Genomic DNA, 7,500 nt, shown 5'->3' with positions numbered 1-7,500 from the left:
AAACTTAAGGTATCCTTTTTCTCCGGCGAAGGTATGACTTTTTTCCAAACATTTTGAGAAAACCAAAAACTGTCAAGTAAAAAAAAAATAACCCTTGGGCTTTGTTGCTGATTGGTAACATAAGATAGCATCCTCAAAAAATATTAACAGAGCAGATACCTAAGAAAACTGCACCTTGTTCACACATAAATTTCCTCTCATCAGTTCAGAATGAAAAATTATTGTCAAATCACATGTACTGCAGGCAACTTCTGATGCACCAATTCAAGCCATCCAGATGACGCAAAGTCAAAAGCAGGGAGCTACAATGTTGACAAAGAAAAAAGAACGGGTATGAGCCTATTTACTGGTATTTTATACTTTTCTACATGCACTTCACAAGGGCGGATTTGGGGGTGGGTAGAAGGGGCCCTGGCCACCCCTTTTTCTTTGAAATTTTGTAGTATTTTTATAGAATTCTCGCAAAAATATAAAGTATTTATATATAGCTGGCAAGTGAAAAATGGGCCTGGTCACCCCTTTCTGAATTTTCTGGATCCGCCCCTGCTTCAGATGTTAGAATGACCATTGAAATGGTGAAGTACTCTATTTTATATGGCCACATCAATGAAAGAATTTAATAAATCAGCTTTTGGAAAATTAAATGTCACTTTAAAATTTTCAGAATGAGTGTGTAATAGTCAGAGAGACGGGTGAAAATGAGAGGAATCCCAAAGGACATACAATGGTATGAGCTAGCACATAAAGTCATATTTTTAATTTTATTCATGTTACACATTGAATTCAAATGAACTTTTGTCAAAAACAAAACCAAAAGGTTTTGAAAAGGGTTTTACAAAGCTTTATGAAGTTAACAACTAAAAAAACTGACACTTGAAAAGATTGAAAAAAGGTACTTACAAAACTAATAACAAACAGGGTGTATTCTACTAAACCTATGAATTAATTTCTTACGTGCAAAAGTGATCAAAGAGCAAAATGTTATTTGGAAAACTTCAAAATATTTCTTTGAAAACTAAGGGAAAAATACATTGGAATTATGTGTGTCTGAAAACGTTTGTCAAACAACCATCAGTGTGGAAAATTATATACAGTACGAACTTGCTATAGAAGAGAAAGGGTTAGAGTCAATGTACACCATACACCCTGTATCATTGCATAGTGTCATTAAGGGACTTCATAATTGTTTCATCAAATAATTTTATTGTATTCTGTACAATGAAGAGCCGATCAGTACAGTGAAATGAACATATATGAATCAATGAATTAATCGATACTAACATATTGCCCACGGGGGAGGAGGCTGGCATATATTGGCAATAAAGGTATGTGCTGCTGTGAAGGGTATGATTTTTAAGAATGTAAGCCTGGGATAGGATTTAGGAACCTTATTCAGAAAACTGATCAATTGGTTGGAAAGTTTAGACTAGACTAGGCAAACCATAAGTTTAAACACTAAAAATATAAAGTAAACCAATTTAAATTTACCTGCAACTCAATTTAGGTTGAACATCAGTTACAGAAATCTTTGCCTCGAGCTTCTGATTCTGATGATGATGAGATCTATTACGACTCAGATGAAACTTTTGATCCCAACCTCGAAGAACTGACCCAGAAGGATTTCAGTGATGATGACTCATTTCATTTTGAGTCATGGGTTGAACTGCAGTTACAGAAATGCAGGGACATTCAAAATGAATCTTTGCCACAGGCATCTGATTCTGATGACTCAGATGAAACTTTTGATCCTGAGATCGAGGTACCACACCAGATGGCATAGCTGTCAATGCAAATATACAGGCACAACAGAATTAAATTTTGGATAGAAAAATGAAGATGGTTACTCGAGTTTTGGCTTACTAAGCGGTCATCAGATTGTTCCATTAGAAGTTACCAGTGTACGTAAAATTTCAATCACATGAGTTAGAAATTTTGAAAGAGAGAGAGAGAGAGAGATTGTAACTCTCCTCAAGATGAGAACTGAACTTATCGCTAAATGATAGCAAGAGAATACTTTCAGTAGATACGATTAACAGTATCTCTATGACCAACATAATTACATTTTATCTCTGCATTAACTTCTGACTGCACATACTATCAATCATGGCTTAAAGCATGAACGTGATGAGTACACGGTGTTCATTTTTCTTCTTAAAGTCAATGAGGACACTACACACTGGTACTCTGTTTTTATGATCAATAAGCTGTTTGTTATGGTTCACTTTTTTCCCTTGGTTTAAATTGAGTGGGTTCATTTGGAACAATGATAATAATAATAATAATAATAATAATAATAATAATAATAATAATAATAATAATAATAATAATGATAATGATAATAATAATAAAATGATCTTTACAGAGGAAGCTCCCATCACATTAAGTGGTTTTCAGGGAGGACCCCTGATTAAGATTAAGTAATGTTAAAACTACTAATAACAATCAAATCTAAAAAGCTAGTGGTTATAAACTAAGTTAAAAGGCTAAAAAGGCTAGACAACTAAAAATATGCATATGGCTGTCGCATTTGCCTGTTGGAATTTTTCATTGTCTTGATTGTCAACTTATCATCATACATTACCATATTTGAATACTAAGGAAATAAAATTTAAACCAAGGAAACAAATTGAATCACAAGATATTTACATATACATAATTCTATTAAAATAAAGTGCCAAAGTTATGTCCTCGTCAACTATAATCTGAATGCTCAATAGTAAAAATATAACAGAATACAAGGAGCTAGACTGAATTAATGGCCTTGAACATTATTACTACTCAGAGTTTCATGTAGGATGATTGCTTTGCAAGAAGCATGAAACTCTAACTCACAACAAATATTCAAGACCACTCAGTTCCATTAGTCTACTTATATTACAATATGTGTTTTATGTACTGTGTTTATAATTTTCCAATTTTTTTTTCAGGTTGCACAGCTGAATACATCCAGTGAAGAAGAGGTAAAAGTATAATTTATTTCTATTTACTGCTGTATATAAGATTTTAGATAGTGTGACTGAAATGCTTTCAACCCTGAAATGGGGGACACTGGAAGTAGGCGAACCATAGTGTGCCTATCTACATGTATGCTCTATGAAATGAGATACAGGCTTGTCTCTCACAAAGATGCCAAACTTGGCCTTTATCCCAACAGATGATGTGACATTGAAGACAAGTCTACTTAACCTAGATCTGTCTTCATGGGAATGAATAAATAAATAAATAAAAACTGTTGAATACTGTGGCTGTCTTTCTCAACAGACCGAAGAAAGTTGCTCTATACTGAAGGAAACAGAGCTTACCCGGATTGAAAAGTTCTCGAAAAAGTTCAGGTTTCCAATACCACAGGAGTTCTCATCTGGAAGAAGGCCAGCTCCTGCAGAAGTAAACAAGTTTATCCGGGAATGCGTAGCGTGCTTGCAAGCCCAAGAAGGCATCACTCTAGGGACAGAAACACTGCGAATGGGGGCCCAGGTGATATGCACTCGTGTTCCAATCCTACAAGATCCTAAGCCACCTGGTTTCCCCAAGGACAAGATGTTTCCTTATTGGGTTAAGTATTGACATTTTATTGACTTATTAACCTACATTCACTAGCAGGCCACATACAGTACTTGTTTTCATAAAGTCTTGGGACGTGTGATTCTTATGTGTAAATGATGCACCTTCAAAGGAATTGACAGAGTATGACATAAATATTTTGCAATGGAAATGAGACAAATCTAAAGAATGATTACATGTATGTGCTTTTGTTTCCTCCACTGACATTTTCACTGAAGTCTTTTGGATACCTTACTGTAATGGGACCTTTGAGCCACTGGCCCTGGAATGATAAAGTGGCTTTGGATAGACTACTTCATTGATCCTTTTGTCAATTTCTTATCAGTAATGAAAGGGAGCATTTACTTTAGCAGCCATTAAAGCTGCCCGATTATTCTGATAGATATTGTTGTACAGTATTACATAAAATTTCAATAACAGGATGAAAAGATATAACTCCTGTCAGTGCTCAAGCACTAAAGGCTGGTTTTCACTAGTGACAGAGTCGGAGTCAGAGTTGTAGGCGAAGACGTAGAGCTTATGATCTAGTGAAAACAGCGTTCCAATTCTGCTTACAACTCCGTCGCTTATGTTCCTTCTAAAGAACTAGTGAAAACCAGACTGTCAGAGTTAGAAGCAGAAGCAGAGGAACAAAACCAATCACAAAGCATGGGAACGTGCATTGCGATTGGCTTATCCTTCCGCTTCCGCTTCTGACTCTGACAATCTGGTTTTCACTAGTTCATAAGCGGAACGTAAGTGACAGAGTCAGAGGAAATGGAAATGTTTTCATTCTTCTAACCCTGATTCCGTCGCGCTTATGACTCCACTTACAACTCCAATTTTTGATTTTCACTAGGTCATAAGCACTCGACTTACAACTCCACTTATGACTCCGACTCCATCGCTAGTGAAAACCAGCCTTAAGCAGTCATCAAGAAAAATAGTTCTACAATAACAGATTTCGGTTTGAACTTAGAAATTTACTGCTCTTTCCAAAAACATGCAAATTCTGTCTGCAGTTTTCGTTGCCCTCAGTCACCTTAGTGGACCTTTAAGGAAACAGAACTTTACTTTAATCATGCAGTTCAAATGGTCATGGTTTGTGATTAATGTGACAGGTGGATTTCAATTTTTTTCGTGTTTTGGTGTTTCAATTTTTGTTGCTTGTGCTTGTTATAATTTCTATGATTGAAAGCAACGAAAAATGCAATTGTGAAGGCAGCTTTTGAACTTCAGAGTTTGTATGTTTTTGAAAAGTGAAGCACAATTCATGGACAAGATTAGTTTGTATGTTTAGTCTCATTATCTCACCAGCTTTAAGTTTTACAAGAAGAATGCAAGTGCTAATCAATGCTTTTTATGGCTTATTATTTCAAATTTATAGGCCAATGTCTTGTATAGCATGAAGAGACGGCTATACAATTCAAAGTATTATTTCAACACAAACAAACAAAAAAAACCATTGGCCAGCCTGGTCCAACCAGATGAAAAAGAAGAAGAAAAGATGTATCAACAACTTGAGGCCGAGATCAAAAGGGGGACAAGCCGATATGAGGTGTTACATCACCTCATGTCTCTAACATTTAAAAGCCAATGTTCAGCTATTGATAAGATTGAAGAAAAAGATGTTACCAAAGTGGTAATGGAGCAGTACCCATTTCTGGGAAATGAGAAGGCAGTAAGTTAAAGTATCATTAAATGATTTAAACGAAAAAACCAAAAAATGTAAGTAATATACACATGCAGTTTTACTAATAATAGGACTAGTTATTTCGGATGGTCTTTGAATACACGCAAGCAAAGCCGTGAGCTTAAGTGCCTTTTAGTATAAGATTAACCATAAGAAATACTTTTGGTTCAACTACATACACTGGCTCATTAAAATCCAATAGCCTTCCATGTGGGATGACAAACACTTAAACAGCCAGGGTTGGTTTGACCCTTATAAGTTGTATATACACCCTGTACATGCATATTATTATGTGAATGTACTCTTATATGTATGTATGCATGTAATCTTCCAGTTAATGGTCGAGATGGAGCTGAGGACCAAGTGTAGGTTGACAGATATGAAGGAAAACTGGAAAGACTGCAAGGAAAGCCTCACAAGAAATGTATACAGGATGGTTCACATGAAAGTTCCAGACAAAGACCAATGTGATATTCCAGGTAGCTTAATAATTTTCTGTGCATGCCTTTTTTATTTGCGGGCAACAAGAGGAGCCCACAATCCTAATCTCCAGTTTCTTTTTATGCATGCGTTGCATGTATGTAGCCAGCATTCATTTGGACTTCCACTAATAAGAATGAATGGAATGTACAGAATGCAATTCGGTCACAAGCGTCTCAGCCTTAAGTTCAAATGCTGTTACTATCTATTTGTAGTACAATCAGCCGATTCAACTTGGTACAATAAAGAACTTCTGCCATCTAAATGCTTGTTTTGTATCCCTTCCTTAAAAGCCAATTACATACAGAGTGTAGAGCAAGCTCTTTATATATTATGCCATTTTTCAGATGATGAAGATGGAGCGCTCATTATGCATTTATCGGATGTATTTGGATGTGAGCCGCTGTTCTATTTCATGGATAAGGTGAGAACGCAAGAAACTAAAAGGGTGCTTAAAAATTCTGAATCAACATACAGCACCTCATTTAATAAGCATAGGATAATGAAAGAAATATTTATGCTTTTGTACAAAAAATACTAGAAATACCACAAGCTGCCCAGATGTGGTGCATGTCAAAATGTGATGAGTCGTCGACATTTGACTGAAGAAGAGTTAGAAAATTTGTCATTTTTCAAAAAAATATATCTCTACCATTACCTCTTTGTGCTAACATGTTGTGGTTTATTTTCGGGTAGAATTTCCTCTGTTTCTGATCAAATCTGACACTCTAACAAGTCACTACATTTAAAAACCCTAGTATCAAACTAAAATAGCCCAGAAGTCAAAATATAACAAAAACAAAGGTAACATATCTTTAACTGAATGTGGCATTTTGTCAAGTTTTGCAATCGTATGTACTATCCACTGGCATCACTCGCAGGGACGGGTACTACGGGAATTTTGGAGCGAAACTCAAGACACTTCTGTGATGTCAAACTGACTGAGAAGCAATAGTACCGTTCTTCCATGGCAAATGCTGTATTGTTGTGTGGACCCTAAGCTTGAATATTCAAACCGTGCAGTAATCCTCCCCATTATGTGAGTCATGGCAGAGCGTAAAAGGTCAAGTCTTTGTTGATGAGCAAGCAATTATCGTGCAGTTGCAATGGGTTTGGGGAGCCAGCAAGCAAGAAGCTTCCCTTCTCACGACAAGGCAAAAATGAGAGGAAGGAGAGAGCTGTTATTTCCTCATTCTCATTTCCTCCCTCTTCCTTCCTCATTTCTTTCTCTCTCCTTTCCTCTCATTTCTTATTTCCTTCCTCCGAGAGGAGGGAGAGAGTCTCTCTCCTTCCTCTCATTTTTGCCTCATTGTCAGAGACCTCTGCTAGCAGGGAAGCAAGAAACCTGATCACACATTACCTGAAGATTAGCCGTTTACAATTTGGAGCAGACCCATCAATTAATTGCAAATTGATAGTGCTTGACGTGGAGATGATCCCTTTTCCTTGTAGCCAGCCTTTACTTTGTATTTAGTGCAAAACCTACGAGTGCAACACTCAACTTAAAGTGCAATGTTAACCGGCCAGGAACGACAAGGAGACATTCAGTTAAAAATATGTTAGCTTTGTTTTGTTATATTTTGACTTCTGGACTATCTGAGTCCGATATTGGTGTTTTTAAATAGCGGCTTGTAAGAGTGTTGACGATTCGATTAGAAATAGAGCAAATTCTACACTTTAGCACAAAGAGATTATGGTAAAGATATATTTATTTGGAAAATGACATTTTCTAACTCCTCTTCAATCGAATATCGACGACTGATCCCATTCGCCTATGTTATTGACGC

The 7,500-nt window shown here is 36.3% G+C and overlaps 1 long non-coding RNA gene across 3 annotated transcripts in view; it reads right to left on the bottom strand.

The window, feature by feature from the left end:
- The window catches only part of LOC140946224 (uncharacterized), a 9,296-nt gene that overhangs the window by 1,414 nt on the left and 382 nt on the right, over positions 1-7,500 (bottom strand). The window contains exons 2-4 of one of the 3 annotated variants that reach the window (XR_012166822.1): positions 3,303-3,665; positions 1,489-1,780; positions 160-302 (exon numbers count right to left, since the gene is read on the bottom strand). This is a non-coding gene — a long non-coding RNA (uncharacterized lncRNA). The remainder of the gene's footprint in view (positions 1-159; positions 303-1,488; positions 1,781-3,302; positions 3,666-7,500) is intronic. The other 2 variants (XR_012166824.1, XR_012166823.1) reach the window with 2 other exon arrangements.

Source organism: Porites lutea, chromosome 1 (assembly GCF_958299795.1).
Source record: "Porites lutea chromosome 1, jaPorLute2.1, whole genome shotgun sequence".
Lineage (NCBI taxonomy): Eukaryota > Metazoa > Cnidaria > Anthozoa > Scleractinia > Poritidae > Porites > Porites lutea.
This window is presented reverse-complemented; position numbering and strand designations above follow the sequence as displayed.